This window comes from Phyllostomus hastatus, unplaced genomic scaffold, assembly GCF_019186645.2.
Source record: "Phyllostomus hastatus isolate PE091 unplaced genomic scaffold, TTU_PhHast_1.1 phas_contig_1, whole genome shotgun sequence".
Classification (NCBI taxonomy): domain Eukaryota; kingdom Metazoa; phylum Chordata; class Mammalia; order Chiroptera; family Phyllostomidae; genus Phyllostomus; species Phyllostomus hastatus.
The window spans coordinates 31,103,122-31,130,892 of record NW_025333498.1 but is presented as its reverse complement, the minus strand read 5'-3'; positions in this window follow the sequence as shown (position 1 = coordinate 31,130,892).

Here is a 27,771-nt window from a genome sequence, read left to right as displayed (position 1 = left end):
GTCTATAAGACAGAACTAACACGACTTATTTTCCAGGGCTTGGGGGTTCAAGGTAATGTGTATGACTGCCTGGCACAAGCACATTGCTCAATACATGGCAGCTATTATTACTGTGATTACCAGAAAGCACAAAAACTGTTGCTCTCTTGTTTCTTTGAGTTCAGTATAAACATACTGAGTGTGTGTGTGTGTGTGTGTGTGTGTGTGTGTGTGAATCCCCGAGTCTATGTTGAAAGCAACATGGAGTTATGAAGTTAACATGGTTTATATTATTTGATTTAAATGATGATTCAGGTCATACAGATGGTATCTGGGATCAAATCTTCATATTGAAAATAGTTGTATTATTAAGTCCTGCAGGGATTTCCTCTGAAATTGTGCTTGTCTTTGTAGGGTAAGCATGTACAGTCTTTGTATCATAAAACACTGTTTTTCTTCCCAGGGTAGTTCATCATTTACTTAGATCAAAATCCCTATGGGGGATGTTAAAATGCAGTTTCCTCAGCCTCCCTCAGACAGTACTTTCAACATCTCCAAGGTATGGAGATCAGGGATCCTCATTTTAAATAAAAATTACGGTGATTCTTAAACACACTGAAATTTGAGAACCACTTCCTTAAGGATGAGGGACAATGATAATTCAAAATTTGAGTCATTTCCAGCTGTCCTCCCTCTTCCACCACACACAGCCAGGCCCAGAAATGCAGCAATTACTCGTGAGAGAGAGGTGTGGGTCTGGTGATTTTAGCTTCCCTCCCTACAACTTCTGTTGTTTTGCACAGTGTTTAGTTAAGGCTGGACTGTCCGTACAGTCTTTGCCCATGGGAGGCATTAGTATGTTTACAGTTTGTCCTAAGAGGTTGGCCATATATGTTGCCCAGCATAATTATTGATAGTGCTCCTTTCCATTATCAAAAGTTCCCAGCTTGGATAATTAATTATATCATTGCATTATGTCTACAGGAACTTTGATTAGCACAAGTAGGACATGAATGATGAATGGCGAAGCATCTAAGCTATGTTACTCACCAATGTCCAGCAGATACTCCTAAATACAACCAGAAGCGATGAAGAGGTGCTTTGGGCTGAAGTGACATAAGAATGATCAATAAAAACTACTTTTTCAAGTTACTTCATAAATTTGCATCTACAAATGAAGGACATGGAAACACTAGGAATTTGAGACTGGTCAATATTTTCTCTTTCATCCAAGTAGCTGACCAAAAACCAAACCAAACCAAACCAAACCAAAGCAAAACTTGGTACCGTATAAAGGTAGATGTCTTCACCCTTTCTGCTTATTGGCTGTGACCTTGAGCAAGTTATTTAATGTCTCAGAACCTCACTCTACTCATGTGTAAACAAGATTCTAAGGCTTATTTCAGGTATGAGAACTTAATGAAAAGTGTATATAAAGCACCTGGCATCTTGGTTAGGTGCTTAATAGAGGTAGTTCTGCCATTTTTCTTTTCACCATGGCTGCTCTGCATGGTAGTTCTCCCAAAGGCACACGACTTTTAAAATAAAGGGTCCTTGTGAGAGGAATTGTGAGGGTGCTTTGGAAATGGGAGTACATTTTAGGGCATAAAAACCCTTCCTTCCTTCCTTCCTTCCTTCCTTCCTTCCTTTCTTCTTTTTCTTTCTTTTTTTGTTTTCCCTTCCTTTTTCCTATCCTTCCATCTTATCTTTTTTCCATGTTCCCCCCTTTTGTTTGATGAACTGAAAGTCATAAACTCATTTTTGGATGGAAAATAAAGAGTTAAAGAGACAGTAGTGGCAGAAGACTGATAAAGAAAGGCATAATTATAATCCTAGGTGAGGCAAAAATAAAGAAGAAATGAAAGCAAGGAAAAAAGGGGGAGAGAGAGGTAAAGAAGGAGGGAGGAAGGGAGGAAAGAAAGAAAAGAACTTGCCCTGAAAATTGGGGAGGAGGCAAGCATGGTGGGGTGGGCATAGTCAACCCCGTGGAAACAATGTTACTGTTCATCTAACGATTGCCTCTCAGCTACCCAGACTGCTGTTTGGGTGGGCAGGATGAAGAAATACTATTCTGTTAAAACTAAGAGCTTTGAAGTGGAGACAAACACAATCTGGTAGTATTACAGAGGTATTATTCACCCTGATGACTCACTCTCTTTGGCTCCCACACAGCAGAGGCAAGTAACATCAGTGACCTTGAAGATGTTGGCCAAGTATAGATCCAGCATTAAGGCCTGATTTTTCAAATGAGCATGTATGTGTAAAGACAACGCGAGGGGGGCCGGGGGAGAGAGAGAGAAAAGGGAAGTTAAAAAGGAGAAAGGGAAGGAATATATGTCAAAGAGTAAGACTCTATGGTGAACAATTCTAAAAAGCCTATATAAAAACTTAATATTTAAACAGCTAACTTACCGGTAACTAACAAGTACTTGCAAGGAAACAACCACTGTGGGAGTAGGGCGCAGATCAAAGCATTTAAAGGAGGGAATATTTAAAAGAAACATTCTTAGCTGGAAGTCGAAAATGGAATTCAGTACCTATTCCTGGACTCAAATTGCTCTCATCATTTCTATTTATCATGACTCCCTGAATCCAGTTTTCTGAGAGTAATGTTTTCTGTGTTCCAAGCCACACACCGTTCTATGCTCGGGGCCCCACAGACAAAATTCAAACAGATGCCGCCCTCAGGCCTTTGATAACATGCAATGGGAAGCAGGCAGCAATAAAAGGGTAAACCAGAACACACAGATGTGCAGGCAGTTGCAGAAATGGAAGCAGAGGCTGGCCTTAGACTAGATGGTCCTTGTGGCCCAGTGAAAAATTATCAACATGGAACACTGCAAGAGTTTCAGGTAGATAGAGATAGTTCATAGAATTGTAACGTGAAGCCTCAGGAAAAAAATAAATAAAAGCAAGACAGTGCAGTTATTTGTAGCTAATCAAAAAAAAGTTAAATACTGAACAGCTAGATGTAAAAAGTGTTCCCAATTATGGAGTGTGCCTTGTAGAAAAGCCAGGGGACGGTGGGGGAGCACAACACTGTAAAGCTTGAAGAATCTCAGATTAGTCACCTTGTTAGTACGAACAAGGAAAGAAAGTAGAGTTGAAAAGGCTGGAAAAGGTGGTTTAAAGTAGGCTTGAGACAACTTGGCTTCATACAGTTTGTTCATAGTATAAGTCTAGAAAGTTTTACTTTGGTGTATATATTTGTCCCTTAGTGTTTCTACTTTATACAAAAGTTTTCATCTTCAGAGATACATATAAGTTATAAAAAGTAAGAATAGTTAGCTCAGCATTCACAACTATGATTTAAAAAACTCAGGATCTTTTCTCTGCAAGTAACAGGGACCCAACTCAAAATATCCTAAGGAAAAAGAAGGCTTGATTATTAAAAAAAATTCATGTGTTCCCCATATCCAAAGATATTCCTACCTAAAATATAGATAGGTCTCAAAAACCATGGGAACCACACTTAAATACCACAAGCACTCTCTCTCTCTAGCCTTTGTCTTTGTTTCTCTGTTCCTCTGCTCCATTCTGTCCTCTCGCTGTTTGTGGTTGTCACTGAGTATACCCAGGAAATACAACTGCCAACAGGCTACAAGTTTGTTTCTTCCATTTCAAAAAGCATCAAGACTGAGCTTGAGCCTCTCAGGCTAATTCCAAATTCCTGGGGAAAGACTCTCATTGGTCCAGTTTGAGTCGGGCATCCACCCTGAATGAGTTAACTATGGCCCTCGAGTCACACAGTATTAACTTAGCTTCTATCACAACCACGTTTGTTTGGGTTGGGAGGACAGATCTAAGAAAAGGATGGTATTGGTATCGTCTACCAGGGGTGTCCAACCCGCGGCCCGGGGACTGCTTGTGGCCCAAGATGGCTATGAATGCAGCCCAACACAAAATCGTAAATTTACTTAAAACCTTTTTTTTTTTGCTCACCAGTTTTTGTTAGTGTTTGTGTATTTAATGTGTGGCCCCCAAAAAACTCTCTTTCTTCCACTGTGGCCCAGAGATGCCAAAAGGTTGGACATCCCTGACATAAACAGTATCTGTGTACCAAGAAGCTTTTGACTACAAGTAAGGTGACTTATTACCTCATACAATAAAAAGTCCCATTTGAAATTTGATGAGTCTAGGATTCAAGTCAACTCAATTTAATCAATATTCATTGAATACCTATAATGTACCAGGTGCTGCTTTAGGTGCTAGAGATGTTCGTCTGAGTAAAGCAGACAAAAATTCCTGCCTTCAGGCAGTTTATGTCCTATGCTTTGTAAATTCCATAACTTAGCAACATGAACAAGTTCCCAGGCTGTTTTTTTTTCTAAACTCTGTCAAACCCAGCACTTCAACTCTAACAATCTCTGGCAAGAGGATGCAAGCTGAGACACAGAGTTTCAGCAATTCACCTAAAGCCACACACCGACTGAATGAAGGAATCATGAGCCAGATTCTTGCCCAGTGCGCACTCACTGCTCCTTCTTGCCCTAGAGATGGAGAGGGGCCCAACCTCCCTGAAGCACATCACTACCTTGTACCTGAAGCCCGGGAGCCAGGAGCAGGTGGTGTATGGCATCTAGAGAGGGAACTACCAGGATTTCTGCAGCCTGCTGCATTGGGGTTTCTTGAGTCAAATGTATCTCCAAGTCTCAGAATTCACCACTTTATAGTTTGGTTAGAAGCTCTCCCTGGAGTCATGGTTAGGAGACCAGGAGAGAACCTGAATCAATACACCTGTTAGTCAAGGTGTCTCTTCGCGAGGTGTTGATCAGCACAGGAGGAGAGGGGCTGATGGCCATGTCAGCAGGCAGCTTTCATGAACTGCAGAAGAAGAAGGTGATATGACAGAATGCACCAGGAGGGTGGGATGTAGAGGCTCTGGAGATCAGTGCCTACCATAGAACAGCCAGAATGTTCCTAGGATATGTTAGGGCATCATTTTGACAGAGGTTAGGGAAAATTGTCTTCATTTCACTTTAACCAAAAAAAGTACTTTTGAATCTCAAGTTCCCAACCTTGATATAGGTGACTACTATTCACAGAGGTACAACCAGGGAACTTCTGGGGTGAGGGGGAGAAGCATACATTTAAACAGAATTTAGATAAGCTTTAATAATGTAGAAGAAAGAAGAGGAGGAATCATAGATAATTACTTCTATAAAATACAAACTGGATATATAACATCCTCTATAAAGAGAAAAACAATAAACAGTCATATTAAGAGACAAGGAAACCACCAAAAAAAAAAATGCTGGTAAATACAGAGCAGAGATTTCAATTTTATTTTCAGTGTTTTATATACTGAGTGGTGGATACATGGACATGTATTATGTTATTCTCTATGCCTTCCTTTATTTTTCTGAAATATTTCATTAAAAATAAGTTTGGTATCATTTGGTTTTCTGGACTCTGTCATTTGTAATCTGACGAGCTGCCACTAGTGAGCAGAGAGAGGGAGAAGAGGGTCTCAGTTCTTCAGGCTTATTCCTTCCAGAAGGGAGAACCAGATCACAGGTCCCTGAGCTTAGGTCATCAGCACTATCCCACACATCTCTACAGCCAGGAAGCTGCCTTCGTCTCCCTGTCCCCTGCCCCCTCACAATTGTTCCCTTTACATTTGGGAACTGAGTTGCATCCTATAATTTTCCACTGCCCCAGTTGCACCAAGGAGTGGGTGTAGTAGAAATTCAATATCCACTGGTACGCGTCATTGTTCCTGAGTCAACTTTGCTTTTCAAAAACACAATATGTTATTAAACAAAATCTTTCCTCTATTCTGAACAACAGATGAGTGGTTCGGTTTTTAAATATAGATTTAAGAAAATCATATACATGCTTAGTCCACTCAAAGGCTAATCTCCTGCTAGGGTTTCTTGAGACTTGCAAGGGTAGGCTACCCCCCTACCCCCAGGACCAGTTTCTGAGTCACATAATGGTAACACATTGCTATAAAAATGCTAACTTCTCTTCTGTTGTGCTTCTGCTGTTATTCAAAAACAGCCAAATGGATGTTATTGAAATCCGGTCCCAAAAAAGGTTGAAATTGCTCCCCAGCTGGGCCTAAGACCCTGTGTGCCAAATTTCAGCCTAAAGAGAATTCTTATATTTGAGTCACTGTGAGCAGCTGAAAATATGAGGTTTGGGGTGGAAATGCTAACAGACTCTTAACTATCATTTTGCAAACCATGTGATTATAACACAATGCAAACCTCCTCTGGAGCAACTCTCTGGCAAAAGCAACAGAAACAAGACGTCTGGGCCCTGAAGTTCTGCCTTTACAAGCTTCCGCTGGGCTGGCGGCAGGCAGAGAGGGCCGGGCGATGACACTGCCGACATTTCTATTTTTGCTGAGATTAAAAGATAGGCCCAGTGGTGAATTTCTGCTAACTGAGGAAAGTGTGTGCAGTTCATTCCTTCACAGGGCTCCTTGGAACATGGGTTTATGGTCACCCTTGCTTGTTCTGAAAGTGTTATCGCCAACACAGCGCTTGGTTCCAACCAGACACGAATTGTTTGCCACCTCTAGTCCCATTGGCTTAGTCACACTCGCTCCCATTCCAACTTGGCAAAAATGCCCGCACTGCTTTGCCACTTGCTTCTATCATCTGGCAGTCAAATGTGGGCTGAATCTCTCCTCAGTAACGTCCAGGGCTACAAAGATGCTTTGGTTCCAGGCTTCAAACACATGTTTCAGGTGGCAAGTGCCCAAATGTAGGTAGCTTCCATGGGCTGATCCATTCAGGAGCCCTTCTCACGATGGAAGGCGATCAGAGCTGCCCGAAGGCAGTCCCCCAGAGGGCTGCTGCCAGGCGAGTCCCCCCTCTCACTTCCTGCAACACTCAGTCGTCCCCAAGCCCAGTCTCCACGTGGCTAATCTGTTTCTGCCATTTAACAGCTGGCCTACTTTAGGCAAGACATCTAACCACACTGATCCTCAGTTTTTTCATCAATAAAATGGGATAGCACCTGCCTTCTGCCCAGTTGTAAGGATCATAGAATGTGTTTCTTAAACTGCAATGCATCATATACATTTTTGGCAGTGGTATTATCTTGGAATCTCATTATAACTTCAAGATTCTAATCTGAGTTAAAACTACAATTCAAGTCAGTAGGAATGGATATAAAAATGTGCTCCCATGGAAATAACAGGCTACTGGCTCTAAGAACCAGTAAGAATCAGATGCCTCCTATATACTTAGTCTTCCATTAGGGGCTACAAAGGGTACACAGAAATGAAGACATGATGCTTAACTTTAAGGAGAATATAAATTAGCATGAAACACAAGATACTTGGTAATTCAGTGATAGATAATCTAGATACTATACCAGTTTAGAAGTAAAGAGGAGAGGTGAGGGCTAGAGAAATAAGGGTGGCTTCATGGACAGGGGATGTTGTTAATATTGTTTGTGTTTATCAAAGATCCCTTCTTTAGGGGATTTGATGTTCTGCACTCTATATGGTTTTAGCTGGTTCTCCAGTCACAGTATCCTGTGATTATACCAATAATACAAAAGCCTCCTGTGGAGAAACTTCCTGGGTACCCCTGTGGGTATATGCCCCTGGCATAGCTGTCACTGTGCCACATCCATCCAGCCAGAATGACTGAACAAAGGAATGACACTTGATCCAAATCAGGCCGATGAATCCCCACCTCCCACCCAGACTTTATAAATGAAGGAGAAGTGAAGCTCTTCCTGTGGGTTATGCGTTAGAGGGGATGACATAAGTCTGGAGCTTTCTTTAGCCTTTCAGTCTAGAAGAAGGATATCTGAAGAAGGAGAGATTAAGTTCAAGGCAGGGCAAGGTGGAGACTGGACATGAGTGGAGGGACCCAATAGCACTGTCTGGGTCCCTGGCATCCCCAAGACAAACTCTTCTGTCCTTCCTGAAACCAGATTTTCATTTTCTGCCTAGAGAGGATAGGTGTGGATTTTCTTCCATTTGAACCAGGAGTCATAACTCTTAGTGGAATTTGAACTGTGTATTTAGAACTTGGTAGGATTTGGATGTGCTTAGGGAAAAGACAGGCTATTCTGGGCATGGTCCAGAGATGAGATGAGCATGGTAGGCTTGGGGCTTCTGAGAGCAACCTGAGTGGAGCAGAGGGAGTAAGCTGGGAAGAAGAAAATAGGTGAATTATGAAGGGAAGTCCAGTTTCGAGTTCCCTCAGACTGGATGATAGTTGTGGTTTGATTAGGGTGAAACAGAGTTTCTAAAAAAAAAAAAAGAAAAGAAAACTGCATCTGTTTAAAGGCAAAAATCTAAGTCTGTTTATTTGTCCTTTGAGGTTGCTATAACAAAAATCCCACAGACTGGTAATTTAAACTACAAACATTTCTTTTCTCACATTTTTGCCAGCTAGAAGTCCATGATCAAGGTACAGCAAGTCTGATTTCTGAGGAGTGCTCTCTGGCTTGCCAATGGTCACCTGTCACCACGGCCTCATAGGCCTGTCCTCTGAGAGCTCTGCTCTCTCTTCCTCTTCTTATAGGATCACCCCTTCCACCAGATGAAGACCTCACCCTCATGACCTCCTTTAACTTTAAGTTCCTTCTTAACTACTCTGCCTCCAAATAATGTAATGTTGAAAGTTGGGGCTTCACATAAGAATTTTAGGGGGACACAATTCAGTTCACAGCCTCTGTCAAAACTAAAAGCAGAAGAGAATGAGGGTAGAGACTCCCATACCATGCTAGTGAGAGAGCATTGCTCCCACTCCTTAGGAGAAGAGTCTGGCAAAATCTGGTCATGCGGCATCAGTGCACACCCAAGTCCTAAGCGGTTTAGAGTCTTTTCTTCCAGCACACCATGCAGTGCATGCAGAAAACGGTTTTTAAGATTTCTAAGTGTTATTTTTAAGAGTCAAGAAATTGGGAGCAACCTAAATGGCTGTCATGAGGAAAACTACATTTTAGTGCTATTAATCCTATGTAGAAGAAGTGAAAAATCCTAGAAATACATGTATCAGTATGAACAAATCTCAAATATAATAATTTCAAGTTACTGGGGGAAAAACAGAACAGCTGGCTCACAGCTACAGGGCTGGTCTCTCCCCAAGTCCATGCTCACGGACATCGTGTGGTAGCCTGAAAGTGGCCATGGTGGGGACACGTGCACCATAGAAATTGGCACACACTTTAAACCAGGGTTTTATTGTGTTATTTTCCCTCCTTTGACAGCCAGTCATTAAACATTTACCAGGGTACCACCAGATAACATTTTAAGAAAGTATTTAAAACACAATTTACCATAATAATTATAAAAAGACTACATAAAGTGTTTATTATTTGGTATGATAAACACTGTGTTCAAGACAGTGATCACTTCTTAAAAAGAAGGGAAGGAATGTGATTATGGATATACAAAGGCTTCAGTTGGTCTTGAAATGTTTTATTTCCTAAATGGAGGAACAGGTACATGAGTGTTAGTTATTTTGTACTCTATCTGTACTCTGGGTTTTTCTGAAATATTTAGTAAATCAGTGAGAAGTGAAAGCCAGTGCTCCCATAACATCAAGTTACAGGGACCAAGAAAGGGGAGGTCCTAACTATCCTTAAGCTCAGCAGCCGTGGGGAGACATGTGGCTCTCAGGCCACTAGGGGGACTGTATGAATCTGCAGCTTCTCTGGGACTACACACAATTGTTGCATCTGATTATGTGGTTCCAAAAGAAAGAGGGAGCAGATAGCAACACAATGGAGAGGTGCAGTAATCAAGGGAACCTTCCAGGTGGTTAGCATGATCTTTTCTGAACAACCCTTCAGTTCTAACTGACCTGTACAGGCCACCCAGCTGGGAGGGTACATTTAGTTATGGGCAGCAAAACAGATCTTCTCTTGTATAGATGCTTGTTTCTGGACAACTGGGCTCATGAAAGAACTTCAGTTACCCTAGAAAGGGGAATGTGTAGGAAATGCTAAGGGCATATTTGCAGCAAACATAGGTCAGGAGATGCTAGGAGGGGTGCCTTTGTTCCTAGGGGAAAGATCTTTCAGCTTTTCAGTTTAGATTTCTGGCATGTATTCATTCATAGGTGAGGTGAACTAAAGTGCCCTATTTTAATTACATTCCCCTTGCTCCTGAAAGCAAGTTAATAACACGTTTATAGACTGGTCTGGATTTGGTGCCTCTCCTTGACCTGCCTCCTCCCCTTCACTTTTAGAGATACAGTTTGCTAAACACACCATGCTGTTTCTGCACATGCTGTTTTCTCTTCCTGGAATCCACTATCCCACCCACAGTCCTTCTCTTCCTTTAAGCTCCTCCTGTGTGAAAACTTTCCTCCCACCCCTCTGCATGAGCAGAGTTTAGCTCTGCCTCCTCTGGGCCCTCGTCTTCCTAGGAGATCATTTTTCTTTACAAACAGCGTGGTAGTTACTGCTCATCTGTGCCTCTCCCCTGCTGCAGTGCTGAGCTCCTTCATGACAAGGATCCTGTGGGTTTTTTTGTTTTGCTTTGTTTTAATATTTTATTTATTTTTTACAAAATAAAAAGAGAGGGAAGAAGGGAAGGAGAACAAGAAGGAGAAAAACATCAATGTGGGAGAGATACATCAGTCAATTCTCTCTCACACATCCCCAATTAGGGGCCTGGCCCTCAACCCAGGCATGTGCCCTGACCAGGAATCTGACCGGTGACCTTTTCATTTACAGAATGGCACTCCAACCCACTTAGCCACACCATTCAGGGAAAGGATACTGTGTTTTTTAACTTTCTACCCCAGGGCCTAGCATCTTCTCTTTTGCTCCATTTTTTTCCTATTAAAACTGTCTGCACACCCATGCCGAGTTCAGTGGTAGGCAAAGAAACAAGGCGAGAAGAGCGTGTATGCCAAAGACAAGGAAACAGACACTAGTTGGCACAAAAGGCATGTTTCCATTCACTTGTAGAACTTCATTTGACCTAGTGCTGTTTGTAGAAAATAAACCACCCAGTACATGAAGCCTTGAGGCGCACAGATGGCAGGGGTCAGGCATGATAAAGTTCCTTACACCTCCTTCCCCTTCTGCTGTGAACATCTTCTGCTCCTTTTTTTTTGTTTATTTCCTGACCTGGTCTGAAATCTACTGAATTGTAGTTGACAGCTAGCTATTTCATGTGTGTTATGCCCTGAATTTTGTTCTCAATACAACACTAGTAGGTTCCACTAATTAATTAAATTGTACTTCATAGACTTGGAGTCAGGGCTCTTGATACAAGATGCAAATTTATGCAACATATGCAAATCACTCATGTTCTCAAATTCCATGAACAAAATCTGGTAGCCTTGAGATAAAAAAGCCCCTGCCAAGCATCATGTCTTCTAATTATTGCTTAATCCCCCCACCCCCATCCCTTTAACATCAAACTAACACTTTCAGGTTTGGCAGAAACTGGTAGAAATACAATGAGAGTTGGTTATAAACGGAAGTCTCTTAAGGGCAAAGACCCTGCAATCTATTTTATGTTCTCCAGTGGCTCCTAATACATGACTGAACACACATATTATTGCATAGGGCACAGCACCACCAGCCCTGACTACTAAATTATGGATAATTCAGGTGAACAAAAGTTGACAGCCCTGAAAGCTTTGCAAAACATGGTATTAAAACCTAGGAGCAAGGAGATGATGACCTGCACTAATACATGTGGCTATACAAATGTGTAATTAAAATGAAATAAAATTTAGAAGCTGACTTCTCAGAATAGCAACATTTCCAGTGTCTAACAGCTCCATGTGGCTAGTGGCTTTCTTACTGGACAGCATAGATATTGAGCATTTCCATCATTATAGAAAGTTCTGTTGGACAACACTGATCCAGATGTTTGCACTCAAAGGCTTGTTCTTGGACCAGCAGTGTGGCGTCAAATGGGAGCTTATCGGAAATGCAGGCTCTCAGGCTCTACCACAGATCCACTGCATGAGAATCAGCATTTTACCAAAATCCCCAGTTCATTCACATGCATGTCAGAGTGAGAGGCACAGGTTTAGCTCTACAATATGAATCAGGTTCTCAAGTTTTAGCATGCATCAGAGTCAGCTAGAGGGCTCACTGAACACATTGTTGGGCATCAATATGACGGTTTATGATCCAACGAGTGTGTCAGTGTCCTAGAGCTGCCATAACAAATTACCACAAACTGGGCGGTTTAGAACAAGAGAAATTTATTCTGTCTCTCAGTTCTTGAGGCCGGAAGTCTGAAATCAAGGTGTTGGCAAGGTCTTGCTCCTTCAGAAAGCCTCCTTAGGTAAGGAAATTTTTTTCCTTGCCTTTTCTTAGCTTCTGATGGTTTGTGGGCAGTCTTCGGTGACTCTTGACTTGAAGCTGAGTAGCTCCAGTCTCTGCCTCCATCATCATATGGCATTTTCCACTTGTGTATCTGTCACTTCTTATAAGGACACTAATCATACTGCATGAATGGCCCACCCTACTCCAGTATGACCTCATCTTAACTTAGCTAATTATATCTGCAATGACCCTAGCACACATTTTCACATACTGGTGTTTAAGACTTCAACACATCTTTTTGAGGGGGACACAATTCAGTTCATAACAGGAGGTCTAGGGTAGAATGTGATAATTTGCATTTCTAACAACTTCCCAGGTGATGCTGATGCTGCTCCATGGACCACACTTGGAAAACTACAAATCTAAAATATCTACAAAGCAGGACTACATAGCACTAAATGTTGGATTATACTATAGAAATAACTGTGCTCAACTTTCCAAATGTGCAGAATTCCATTTTAAAGCATACACGAAAGATTGTCATCTGGTCTCTGTGTGAATACTTCCAGTGACAGGGTTCTTATTACTAGCAGAGCAGCCTTCTCCACAGCTATGCCTGGGGAAATTTGCACTCTTTGAACTTTATGACTATCTGATATATCTAGATATCTGATGGCAGATGAATGTCTCAATACTGAACTCTACATTTCCTTTGTGTGGCAGAGTCCTCAGAATCCTTTAGGCACTGGCTTGCTCCTGAGGGCACATTTGTTGAGATTTTTAGGGGTGATAATCATGCCTCCTATTGGTTATGAATTAATTAGAAATAGACCTAGCAACCCAACAAATGGAGATGAAAACATCATGCTTATTTTCAGTAGACATAGATTGGAGAGTAGAACCTCGACCTTCAGCACAATCAGCCTTCCCACTAATCCCCACCTAAATGAATTTATCTGACACAGGCAGATACAGAGAAGCAGGACAATTGAATCTAGACCACCGAGCAAGGTTTTGAGGGTAAGAGTTACAGCCATTACCACACAGAGAAATTCACCAACCACCAGGACACGACAGGTTTTCCTGAAATAGAAAAAAGAAAGCTGTCTAGCATATCGTCCCCAAGCCTACCAATCCAATAAGATCTTCTTTCTTCTCTGGTAGCCTATTTGGCATCCATTCCCACAATTTCTCTCCTTTCAAACAGAACCTAGATATTATTTAGACAAGCCCCTCTCTTCCATGTTGCCCAATCTTCTCAGAAAGCTGACCCTATTCCCAACTTGAGCCAACCATAGTGACTCTGATCTCCTTGCAAGTGATTGGTTCCAGAATTTAGGCTTAAGCCAATCAGTGCATGGCATTATTCTTGAGCCTGCTATTGGACCAGGGATGAGCATGTGATACAAATTAGCCTAATTAGACTAAAGATGAGAACTTGTGTTCAGTGTTTGGAGGAGAAGCTTTCTAATGAAGAAGTATTTTGTCCCAGGACTGCTGGTAACCATCTCCTAACCAAAAGAGGAGCCAGTCTGAACAAAAAGCCTCCACTGAGAGGCAGAAAGAATTCAAACAACAGCAGAGAAATAGATCCCCAGCTCCCATGATAACAGGTTTGCTCTACATTTGGATAATTTAACTATAAAGAATACTAAATTTTCTTATTGTTTAAGCTAGTGATGTCAGTACTTTTGTCATTTCTGGGTAAAATAATTCTTACTAATAAAATAATTAAATATTGTTCTAATGGATTAGTAGAAATTGCTTCATGGAAACCTGAAAAAATAGAACTAAGCCCTTACCCCCCCCAGCACTCTGTTTTAATTCATTAATACTGCTCTTAAAGTATGTGCACTTGACTGGTAAGATCACTCCAGACACTGTGCCACCATCAACTCCCAGGACCCTGCACAGTACCTGCCATGGAATACACTCCAAGCAATCATTTATTGAACAAATGCAGCTGGAGACTGCATTAACATTTTTAGCAGACAGATAATTGTTGTCATATTAAGTTCAGATAAACTAAAGCCCCTAGAACATCTTTATATAAACTGATGTCACAGCTGTCTGTCTCTTCCCTATATCTGAGCGATTGCATCGTGTATGGAGTTTTCTTTTTAAAGCATTTTAACCTAAATAAAGGCCTTGGAATTTATTGCTATTCAGTTGTATCTAGAAGATTCCAGCTTAGGTTGCATTCAGTTGGTGTAATTTTTAATTGTGGCTCCACCATTTGTCACATCAGCTATTCTTCCTATTTTGATATCATCATCAAAAAAAGATACATATTCCTTCTATAGCTTCATATGAATCAAACAGCAAAATGTTGACTGAAACAGCAGCAAGAAGAGCAGCCTGACTCTAGGTTTCCTCATTGTTTGCTTAAGTAGACACTCTACCCTGCTCTATGAATTCCAAACTTGGCCAGTAAAGTAATCACACCTGCCTTTCCAGAAATGTCGCCATCGTAATTCTACCACTTCCAGTCCACTTCCTCTATCTCCATCCAAGCTTGATGATTGGTGAATTTTGGAGAAGGCACTAAAAATGCCTAGGTACTCTCTAAGTTCTTTGAAGTTGTCTTTCTGCAGGACCGTGAACTGTCCTCCCCTGGCAAGCACTGAGATGCCCCCTCGTGGGGGGCCCACCCCCCTGCCCAGTAGTCAGTACAGCTGTGTCCATAACTGAGTGGGGAAGTTAACAGTGTGAGGGCTGAAATATTAGACTAGGGGACAGATGTGGGTACGTAATCAATCATGTTCTCCCATCAGCTTTATCAAAAACAAAGCTGAGGGTTTTTTTTCTCTATTGGGTTGACACCTAAGTTTACTTATTCATTGCTTTAGAATTTAGATAGATAAGAGCAATGAGTTATTAATTAGCTGTTCCCCAAACTCAATCTTTTTTTTTTTTGAAATTTTGTTCAAGGACATGTTCACTGACTTTTAGAGAAAAGGGAAGGAAGAGAGAGAGAGAAAGAGAGAGAGAGAGAGAGAGAGAGAAACAGAGAAGCATGGATTGGCTGCCTCCTGCATACCCCTCAATCAGATTTGAACCTACTACCTAGGCATGTGCCCTGACAGGGAATTGAACTGGAGACATTTCTGTGTACAGGACAATGCTTGGAACAACTAAGCCACACTGCCCAGGGCCCCACACCCAATCTTAAACTCTGATTGTTCAATGGCTTCAAATCCATCAAAATATATTACTATTGAGGCCTTCCACACAATCAAAATTAAAGCAGGTTTATCTGATAACGTAAGAGTAAAACTAAAACAGGAAAAGAAATGAGTTGGGTATGACTTATTTTGAGCACCTTGATTATAATTTGAAGTGATTACTGTCTTAATGCAGGTTGCTTTATCAAATTATCATAGATTGGTGGTTTAAACAACAGAAATTTATTTCTCACAGTTCTGGAGTCAGGGAAGTCTGAGATCATACTGCCAGCACGGTTGGGATCTAGTGAGCTCTTTTTCTGGTTTGCTGTCTTCTCACTGTATCCTCACATAGGGGTGGGGGAGAAGGAGGGAAAGGAAAAGAAACAACAAGCAAACAAACGTTGGCTTTGCTGCCTCTTCTTACAAGGGCACTAATCTGATCATCATGGCTGTACCCTTGCGTCCTAATTACCACCCAAAGGCCAAATCTCCAAATACTATCACATTGAAAATTATGGTTTCGACATTTATGAGTTTTGGTAGGAATAGAAGCATTCAGTCCATACCAATTATTATGTTTATTTAAAAAGTTAATTATTATCTATTAGTAAAATTTAGGCGAGTATGAAAATGAATCACCCTCCAAGTTGCACATTTATAGTTTCCCCCTTCTGAAAATCAGACTACTTCTCCATAGCTTGTCTTTTGAATTCAGTCCCATCAACCACAATTTCTCTGAGATTTCTGTGGCTATGAAATGGCACTTGAATTTCCATAGGCTTGCACTCATTAAAGCCACCAGGTCAACTCCTATCAAGTCTTATTTCTTAGAACAATTAAAACAAACAATGGCAATTGTCACTCCAAGTTTTCAACTATCTAGAAGAGATTCAGAAATCCGTGGTCAGTAACAATTTGTTATTTGCTGATGCATGTGGCTCAGGCCCACCCTCACAATTGTAAATGGCATCAGCTTTCTTAGCCAGTGACAGCTTAGTCAACCGCCCAACACCCCATCTCTACTCTATGTACATTATTACTCTTTATACCGTCATGGTGATCATGACTTCTTTGTCTTTATGAAAATGATGCTGAAAAAGGGGTTATTTCCTATTGTGATGGAAGTAAAACAGGTCTAAAAAAAGACAGCATTCATAGCCCTGGCTGGTGTAGCTCAGTGGATTGAGCATGGGTTGCGAACCAAAGTGTCGCAGGTTCAATTCCCAATCAGAGTACGTGCCTGGGTTGCAGGCCATGACCCCGAGCAACCGCACATTGATGTTTCTCTCTCTTTTTCTCCCTCCCTTCCCTCCTTAAAAATAAATAGATAAAATCTTTTTAAAAATATTCCAACAAAAAAAAAGACAGCATTCTTGAATTTGAAAACTTGTGAAGGTCTTGAGTCAAATGTCTCATGAATGCCAGGGTGCTCGTGCACTTTGGTGGCATAATGATTAATTAAAATATTGATTTGTGTTGCGCTGTCTATATTTTTCTCCTTTCATCTCAAGAAGGTGGTTGAGTCATTGACTGACTGAAGCTGAAGTTGTTTCAGGGTATCTTTCCTTATCTTCTGTGAAAAGCTGAATGTGTTGAAATGCTTATGCTAGGAGTTCTAGAGGAAGGTTGGGGGGAAGGAGAAACAGATTTTTCCCCAGATAGTGAAGGGTTAGAATCTGATGGGCTTTTGATGCCCCCGATCAGGAGAAGTGGACAGATCACAGAGGGTGATCAGCCTAATGTAAGCTCACTGCAATAGAGAGCACCAGGCTCCTATGGACTACATGGCAGGGAACAGAGATAATAACAGAAAAACAAAACAAAACAAAAAACCCATGTGACCTGAAGATGAGCTGTTTGGTAGAAATGGCTAAGTTTCATCAATATCTATTTTACCTCTCCTTCCTGGGCACACTCTCTCTGCCAGCCCCATTGCCCCAACATCTAAAGTGGAGGCAAGTGACAGTCTGGCTGATGAAAAGTAGGCTGAAGCCTCATGATCTCTCCATTGCCACCTCCAAGCTCTCTCTGGTCTGAGTGACAGGAACAAGGATTGCAATGCCCAGAGGATAGTTGGAAGAGTCCACGCTGGAAGGAAACTGGACCCCTGAGTTAATGAAGCCCAGGATGGCTTCCTGAACTGGGATCATTACACTGGACTTTGAGTGAGTTAGAAGTAACCTTCACTGTGTAATCTTAAGACACTGTGACTTAGAGTAGTTTTTGTTTTTGTCTAACAACTAGCTTAGTTACCCCACCTAATTCAGGTGCTTTACCCCACTTTCTCATGCAAACACAGATGCTGCCCAGGGCTTGTATCTGGAGTAGAGGAGACCCAAATAATAACTGAGATTGAATTTCTTGTTGACTCAGCGGGATCCTGGGAGTTGTATTTCATTTGATTTACAATTCATTACTTTGAAACAAGACTTGACATTATAGACTGAGTTTTACCTCATTTCTCTACCTGAACTCCTTTTTCTTTCTGGAAAAAAATGTAAACTGAGGAATCTGTCCTCTCTGACCAATAAGATTCTTCAGCATACCTTGGTTCCTGCCAGTGCAGGTGGGCGTCAGCTTCCTGACCTCCCACTCCCATTCTTTTGCTGCCAGCCCCTCTTGGACCCTCTGGGGTATGGGTGCAAGCATGAGAAATCTGGGGAGCAAAGGGAAAGCCTTTTTTTCAGGTCTTTGGCTTCTTTAGTCAATTAATTAGATTGAAATTTCAGCTTCAGGCTGCTCTGCTGGTCTCTAGCTGATGCTGTCGCCTGAAAGAAACACTGCCCGCCACACACACGCTTTTGACAGCAAGAGCCGCTCAAAGCCCCTCCACACCTCTATTCCAAGAATAATCCAAGGAAAGGGTTGATACCTGTGAAAGCTGAGTGCTGAAGCCCTCTCTGTCCACCTCTTCAAAAGAATAACTACCCTCAGTCTGTCTTTATTTTGTGTTAGAGCTCTTCTTTTTCAGTGAAAAGTCCCTGCTCTCTATTCATTATAAAGAATAAAGAGCTTTTCAAGTGTGAGTTGCTAAACCCAGAAAGGCACAGAGCTATTTTTAAGAGGGTTTCAACTCTGAGCTGTCACACCAGGCCAGCCTGCCAGCAGCGAGGTCTTCCAGGGAGGCCGAGGGCAATCTCAGCCTCTCCCCAGGAGGGGACCTTCAGGCAGGAAGCTCCTGGGGCAGAACCGTTCTAGCTCTCTGGCCCACACAGCCCTGTTGCCTTCATCCCTGGCTCCTCTAAGCAGATCCTCACAAGGGGGTGGGGGGAGTGGTTTTTATTCTCACCCATTTGAGGTTTGCCTGCTGCCTTAGGTTTCTCACATCCACTTCCTCCAAATAGGAAACAATCTGCTTGATTCCCATCCGGGAGCAGAGAGAGGAGGGGGGCCGTCTTTATGTCCTCTCCTATCTTCGTCAAGCCATATGCAACTGGCAGCCACCACGCTTCTCTCTGTGGGAAGAGGATAATCAGAGCTGGATTCCCGAATGAAAGGAGGAACATGCAGAGTCACCTGCCTCCTGTCCATTGGTAGTGGAATTCTTGTGGCCAGGGTCAGTCCAGAGCTCTACTGAAGTCAGTGTACTTTAGGGGTGGGGAGGGGCTCTCAGATTCAGAGTGAGAGGGCCTGGGTTCAAGTCTCACCTCTCAGAGCTTCTGGTCCTCAGTTTAACATGAGGATAACAGGACCATCCTCTTAGAGGTGCTGTGGGGAGGATCTTCCATGCTCATGGGGGTGTGGAATGGCTTTTTAGCCCTGCAGCATGCCACGTGTGTTCATCTGAGGGCTGGTGAGACATGTGCTCTCATTTCTTTCAAGAGCAGAAAATGGTGCTGTGCTTCTGGATGATAGAGGAAATGTTGACAATTTGATAGAAACTACTAATGATTCAGGAGGATGGAGATTACTTTTCCATCCTCCCATTCCATTAAGCTTCTTCACCAGAAAAAAAACTACAGGGAATTGAAACTATTCCATTGTTCTTATAGTTTCAGGGAGTAAAAGTCATGCATGTATACTGAAATAGTGAGAGAAAAAAATGATCAATTATGTCATATAAAAGTGGCTAAAGGAAATAGAGAAATTTACAATATACCATGCACTATAGAGGCACAGAACTTACAAGGATATACTTCATTAATTTTTTAGGAAAAAATAATAACCACAAAAATATAGACAAAAGAGAATGACCAAACCTAAGGGGAAGGGTAGTGCACATGTATGCAGCTGATAAAGTTATACTGTTAACCAATTAGGCTCTGAGCTTCCAGGAGGCCAAGGCAAAAAGGGACATATGATGTTACCAAATTTATATCTTTCATGAGGAACCCCCTACTGCTACCAATTCTTTATCCTTTTTTATCATAAGACTCATAAGCATGGATATTTATCTCCAGGAAGAGAATACTCAGGGAGTTTTATTATGGCATTCTTCAAGTATTTGATGGGCTGCCAGATACAAAAAGGAAAAATTGCTTTGGGTAATTCCAGACCACAAAACTAGAATCAACGAGTGTAAGTTAAGAGGAACAGATTTTGGTTAAAAATAAAGAACTTTCTAACAATTAGAGTTGTCCATAAATGGAATGAGCTATCTGGCAAAGAAGTGAGCTCCCTGTTACTGGAAGTGATCAAACAGAGGCTGGCTAACCATCTGTTAAGGATAAAAAGGATTTGTGCATAATGAGAGAATTATGCAACAACATAATACAAGGCTCTTCATGACAGTTTTATTTATAATAGTAGAAAAGAAAATAGAACCAAGCTAAATGTCCAACAATAGGGTAGTTAGATTATTTATGGTACTCTCATATGATTTATTTTTTTTTACCGATTTTATAGATGTTGAAAGTCAAAAAAATAATGACATAGGAAATGCTTAAAATCTATTACTAAGTTTCAAAAAGCAGGCTACTAAAATAGAACATATATATTTAGTATAAAGAAAAGTTGTGTATGGAAAAATAACACTATAGAGTATGTACATGAACACACTAATAGTGGTTACCATTAGTGTTTGAATTATGGGTGAGTTTTCTCTTCTGAGCTTCTCAGGGTTTTCCAAGTTTTCTGCTTTGAGCACTTGCCACTAAGTAATTAAGGGGGGAAAGTAAAAGTAAAAAACTCCAGAAGCATTTGTTATTAACTTGTAAATTAAACTAGATGATCCCTATAGCTTTTTCAAACCCAAGATTCTATGATTTCTATTTTAAATTGACCTCAGGCAGTATATACAATCTTAGGATCCAAGTTGTTAACCACAGTGTTATACTGCCTTAGAGTTGTGGAAGGATTCGTTAAATTAACATTCACAAAGTATCTAATAAGAAAGTGGGCAGTCGGTATGTTAAGTGTCTCCCTAAACTTTCCCATAGCTCTGTGAAAGACTTTTTGGTGATCTTCCCCAGGGCTGCATTCAATCAGCGCACCAGGGACACGTGGCCCAGCGGTAGGTAGTCTTTGTTATCAGTGGCCCTCGTGTCTGTGTCAGACTTAGGGATATTAGAAATCACGTCCCACAGGACTCCATTCTGGGATTGATTCTTTAATATTTCATCAATGATTTACATGGATAGAACAGAAAATAAGCTTCTAAAGATGACAGATGATACATGCTGTTAGCAGATGACACCCATCGTCAGTTAGGAAGGCTAGCATCCAGGACAGGATTAGAATTCCAAATGGCCTGGCAAGATGGAGAAGAGGTGGAGGCAAGAAGAATAAACTTCATTAGGAACTAGCACAGGGTAATACATTTATTAAGAGGGACACATTATACCAGCAGAGCAAGGGCTATGACTAACAATGATTGTTTCTGGAAAGAGTTCATGGTTAAAGTTGCTCATAAGGTACAAATAAGACAGAAAGTCAAGTATGAGTCTGGAAATGTACTGAAAAAAAATAAGACTATTTGGGGAAAGTCAATTTTTACATTAGACATTATATTTTGAAAACTCTTTTTTGAATGCTGTGGATTTTTTTTTCTTCGATATTGATCTGGACATCTTGGAAAAGACACATAGAAAGCAAAAGGAATCTTTATGATTGCAAATACAGCCAGAGGGAATAGTGAAGGAGCTGAGATTTTTAATTGAAGAAGACAAGTCAATTGCTGACAATTCATTTAAGAATTATTTTCTTGCAGCATCTCTGTGCCAGCCTTTGTGCCGCTGCTAGGAAACAAAGAGAACCAAGACTTGGTCTCTGCCCTTGAGAAGCACAGAGATAAGAGGATAATCACTTTTAAGTTTATAAAGACTATTATTTAGAACTTTGATATATGTGACATTCTTGGCTAATGCCTATGCCTCTCTTTCTTTTATCTCTTCTTCCTTACTTTCCTCCCTCATTTCTTCATCTTCTTTTCTTTTTCTTTCCTGCCCAAAACTTTAGTGGGCTGCATACCAAACCCCTTTCTTCTACTGTGGATGATATAATAGATTTTAAGATAATTCTATAAACTTACCTTTCACCTTTTATATACTCCAATAAAACTGCAGGAAGTGAAGCAAGACTGGGAGAGAGAAAATAGGTTTTTAGATGCTAAATAGATCAGTTTGACTGGAGAGAATGTTAGAGAAGATGTATTATAAATTTTATGATATTAAGGTATTTGAACTTCCTCTTTTTTGTGACAAAGTCAATGAAAGTTTATGAGAATGGAAGTGACAAGATCAATGTAGGGTTTTAGGAAGAGTAACCTGGTGGTAGGTTGTTACAGGGAACAGATTGGAGGCACGGGTCCTGTTAGAAGATGGTATTAAGCTCTACACAGTAAAGACCAGAATTAGGCAGTAGAGCTAGAAGAAGCAAAAGATATGTGGAGTGAGAGATGCTGTAAAGGAAAAATAAATCAGATTTGGTGCCTAAGTAAATCGAGCATCAAAGGAGAGAGGAATTGAAAACAACCTATAGGTAATCGGAAAGGAGCCTGGGAAATGGAAAATGGCATTAATCAAAATGGGGCAGGAGGGAGGTGAGAGTGGTTCATGGTACAGGATCATGATGGGTTCAGGACTAGACAGGCTGTCTTTCTGTTGATGGAATCTATCAACAAGAGCCATATATCCAGCAGGGAGCTAGGAATAGATTTCCTAGGAGATCATCCTTACAGAGGTAATAGTGTGTTTTGCACTCCTCCACCTGTATATCCCACTGACACATCATACTTCACATGCCTAAGACTGAACTCTACTGTCATTCACAAACACGAATTAAGCATTGGTTAATTTGCTTTTAAACATCCAGGCTACCAAAGTCAGAGTCATTTTTGGTACCTTCATCTCTGACCCTTCTTGCTCCCACAAACAACTAGTCACAGAAACAATGGATTCTAAGAGCAAATATGTGGCTTATCGATTCCTATGGTCACAGTTAATCCTTGCATGCTTTATTACCTTAACTATCATAGTTTTTTTAAAACAGATTTTCTCATAAGTCTGTATTTCTCTGCTGTTTACAAAATGAAATTCAAGGTCATTCAGGAATGGACATACCAATCCAACCTAATCACTGACAGCATCTGTACACACCCAGCCTGGAAGCCCACCAGCTTCCTTTCCTTTCTTTAATGATACCAGGCATTTTTGTGCCTGAGGGGCCTCTACGGATGCCGCACATTCCAGAATAACTTTTCCCACTCAAGGAGAATATCTTTCAAGTTTGGAGTCACATGCTAGTCCCATTGTGAGGGCTTCTCTGACCTCCCATTGATTGCCTCCACTCATGTCACTTTTTCTTTTTTGAAAGCAAGAGCATGAATCAGGGAGATGGGAGTAGACATGGGAAGAAGCAAAGGATGTAATAAAAATCTAAGCAAAGCATTGTGGGCATGAGGGACACAGAGAAGGAACAAGTTAAAGATAAAAGAACAGTCTTGGCCAGCCCCGTTTGACTAGGGAGAATTATAATGTATGAAAAAAAAGATTAATATGGCTTTGAGCATATTTGTGTTGAGGTACCAGTAATGAACCCAAATTGAGCTCATAGTTGAAAAGCCTTACAAAAATGAAAAGGATGGTTGGGGCTAGAGAAAAATATCTGGAAATTATATGCAAATGATGATACCAGATGCTCGGGGATTAGAAGAATAAAGGAGATCTCTGGAGAAGAGGCTGTTAGAAGGTTGGTCGGAGGACAGAACTATGAACGTGTTACCAATTTCTAACGTGAGATGAGGAAGTCCGACTATCAAAAACACCAGGCAAAGACTGCCTACCGAGGTGAAACTATATATTTTGTTTTCCTAAAAGGTAATTTTTTTGGTCCTGAAACTTTTATGAGAAACTTCCAATTTCTGAGATGTTAGGCTTCTGATTTGAGGAAACTTCTGATTTTCTGCTCAAATTGGTTCCCTTTTGATTATAAATCTTGATAACTAGCAGTATGAAAATTGGTCATTGCTCTTTCAAAAGAGGTATTCCATTCTTATATAGGGGAATCTAACCAAAATCAACAGCAACCAAGTATTAGACTGTAGAATTTGAAGGGATGTAGTTCAATAGGGCTGGTTTTCACATGATCTGATAACATATTGCAGGTAGGGTGAGGGGCTGGAATAAGATGTGTTAAATGGATTCAATTTGACAAAATCACAGCTTTTAACAGAACTTTTCTTTAGCACATGGGTTCTTTGTTGTTTTGGGAGAAGTTTATTAGAATGGAAATAAAAATATTATAAATAGAAATGTTTGTTATAAAAATAATTCAAATGATCCACAAATATAGAAGTAAATGTAAAAGCTTGACTATAGTAAACAACTTGGCCATAACCTTTTAGACATTTTTAGAATACATACACAATCGTATCTGCATATATCTTTTCTGTTTTGACTTGCTCAACTTCAACCATCTCGCTTCCACTAAAAATTACAAATGCCAGCAATTAACAATTACATTAATAATTAACAATTACATTAATTACATTTTGTTAGCACATCCACACACATTACATTTCACATGCATTATATTCTGGATCCTCACTCCGATGCTCAGAAGCAAGCAGGTTGGGATTATTTGTGTCATTTTATAGACCTTGTAATTTGTCCAACCTCAAAGCTAATTTGCTAAAGAAGTTGCGACTGAACTTGCTTCTTCCATACCAAACAACAAGTGTTTTTCCTATATCACACTGTTTCCCACTGGGGGATTCCACATCCAGATTTCCCCAAGCTCAGCTAAAGTGTTTTACAGAGTAGTTAGCTCAAAACTTAAATTAGGATACAATTTTGAACGTCACCATACAGTTGCCTAATAGTTTTCCTTAGAAGGGAAATGGGTGGTCTTTCCAGCTTGATCTGCCAAGTACCTTGATCACATTTTGAAGTGATGAAAATGGAAGGTACAAAAAAAAATAAACAAACCCCTCTGCAGAACCCCACACTGATGGTTTTAAATATAATCCAGCTAATAAATAATGCTGGCAATGGCACACCCACTATTGGACAGCATGCTGTTAAAAAAAAGAAAAAGACAACAGGCCCACTATGGAGCTGCTCATGCTAAGCCCCATGGCACCAAACAGAGGCTTAACTTAGGTTATGGCTCTTCCAGAAACGGAGTATTAAACCAGTCAATCAGGAATCACTTGATCAGCAATAGTTAGGTGATATGCCTGAAAGACCCCTGCCTCCCCTGAATTAAAGTGACCTTGCACAAAAAGTCTTTCATTTTGTACAACTCCTTGGAGCTCCTTTCTATCTGGTAGATTGGATTGCTAGATTTAAATTTACTTGTGCTCAAATTAACTCTTAAAATGTTAAATATTCCTCAGTTTATTTTGTGACAGTTTTAATAAAGGGAAATTTGAGGGAGAAATGCAAGATATAGTGTAGTGGAAAGAGCACTACTACAGTTGTCCCTCACTATATCACAGTTCACTTATGGTGGCTTCACTGTATCTCGGGTTACAGTGTATCTCGGGTTACCCGCAATACAGTGAAGCTGCAATAAGTGAACCACGATACAGCGAGGGACAACTGTATACTTCACTGGTGAGTACCCATGTAGAATTTTATATGTTAAAATTACATAGGTTTAAAGTATAGAAAGTGGTTAAGAGCATATGAGGTGTTTATAAGAGTGTGGGAAAGGTTTATAGGAGTGTGGGAAGGGTTTATAAAGCCTTAAAATACATATAAATAATAAAATAAACATAACGCTGCTACTTCTCGGATTTTCACCTATCGTGGGGATCTCTGGAACGTAACTCCCATGACAGGTGAGAGATCACTGTATATTTAATTTCTGAGAAATATTTTTCTCTACATTTTAATACTTTGAAATAGGCATTCCTCTTACAAACCCATGGGTCTTTGAAGTGGTAAACAGCAGTAAATGGCGGCTCATTAAAAATAAGATTATTTTTTTAAAAGATTTTATTTATTTAATTTTAGAGAGAGGAGAAGGGAGCAAAAGAGTTCCCTTTTGGTTCACAGGCCGGAACTCAATCTATTGAGCCACACCAGCCAGGGCTGAAATAAGATTCCTGTTTAAACTTCTGCATTTCCTCATCTTGGGAAGGCCATTTAATCTGCCAGGATTGTGAACATGGGCGACACACAGGAAGCTCACTACAGATGATAGGAGGTGCTCTTAATGATAAATGACATTTATTGAGGGTGTACCCAGTTCCAGTTACTGTTTTTAGCACAATGAGAGAATTTTCTCATCTCATCCTCACAATGAATTGCACTGGCTGGTATGACTCATTTGGTTGGAGCATTAGCTGGTAAACCAAGAAGTTGTGGGTTTAATTCCTGGTCAGGGCACATGACTAGGCTGTGGTTCCATCCCTGGTTGGGAAGCAAACGAGAAGTCCCAGGTCTAGGTGCATAGGAGAGGCATCAATTGATGTTTCTCTCACACTGATGTTTTTCTTTCTCTCTCCCACCCTTTTCCTCTCTCTAAAATCAATAAGCATTTCCTCAGGTGAGGATAAAAAAAATAATAATCCTCACAGTGAATCTCTTAGGAAAATCCTATAAATATTCCAGTTTTATAAATGATCAAAGTTAGATTTAGAAAGCTCAAATACAAATAGTCACAGGTTAAAAACTGGTGATGGCAAAACTGGGAATTAAACAAAATAGTACAAGGCCAGAAGTTTCCCAACTCATCCTGATACTGTTGATGTAATTGCTACCCATAATTTCACATCATCATCTTTGTGTTTTCCTTCTTCTTTTTCCATTCCTGTATGGATCACTAGCTGATTTCAGATGTCTTTGGGTTTATAAATGTGAAGCTGGTGAGGCATGGCAAATATTAGGGATGGTAAGTAATATGATTCCCAGCCTGTACACACACACACACACACACACACACACACACACACCCCAAACCATACCATCAGACTGACCTTTGGATAACCTTTTGCACAGTGGCAAAACAATTAAATAACATATCACTTAAACAATGAAAAAAATGAAAAAAAAAACACCAAAAACTCAACAACCTCGTATGGGCTCTTTAAAAAGTAAAGCAGAATTTCAATTCCCAGTCAGGCCACATACCTGGGTTGTAGGCCACGGCCCGCAGCAACCGCACATTGATGTTTCTCTCTCTCTCTTTCTCCCTCCCTTCCCTATCTAAAAATAAATAAATAAAATCTTTAAAAAAAAAGTAAAGCAAATTAAATTTATTAGAAATCCTTGTGTTGTCCAAAAAAATGTGTTAACTTCAGTTACCAGTTTTGGCAACTTCCATTAAGTTTCCAAGTAATAATATACATTCCAGGTCGATTACAGAAATACCTGTGAAAACTTCACAAATGCTAGAGGAGATACAGATGAGGACGAGAAGGTAGCCTAGAATGCATCTGTAACTTCCTAGAGAGGAGGTGTTTTGATTTGTTTCATTTTGGGAAGAGGTGGCAAAATACTCAGAAACTGATTTTGTGTTCACCAGCAATTTATTAACATGGATTTGGTTTTGGAAATTATAATAATTCCATAAGACAATAGCATACAGCATAATATCTCTTAATAAGCCAATTTTTTAAAAAATCCATAGCAATGATAGATTAATTACACTATTTTTCCAGGCAAGAGAGGTGAAAGGAATAAAGTTCAAATTTGGGAGTGTACTTTTTATACAAGTTTGGTTTATTGGAAAGCTGACTTAACTGACCAGGAGCTGAATTTCAGCTGAAAAACTAATGTCCTTTGTGCTACATCACATTGTGAAGGAACATGGCTGCAGGAGATGGTGGGCAGGCTGACTCCTTCAAGGGGCCACTGCTTAGCATTGTCACTGTCTATGAGGAGTTCCGCTGACTGGAACTAAAGCCCCAGGGCTTCAGAGAGGTAGGTCAGCCAACTGTGCCTAGCTGAGACCAAACCTCTTGAATAACCCTCACAAACTCTATTTATTGGGTTGGCCAAAAAGTCTGTATGTTTTTTTCTGTAAA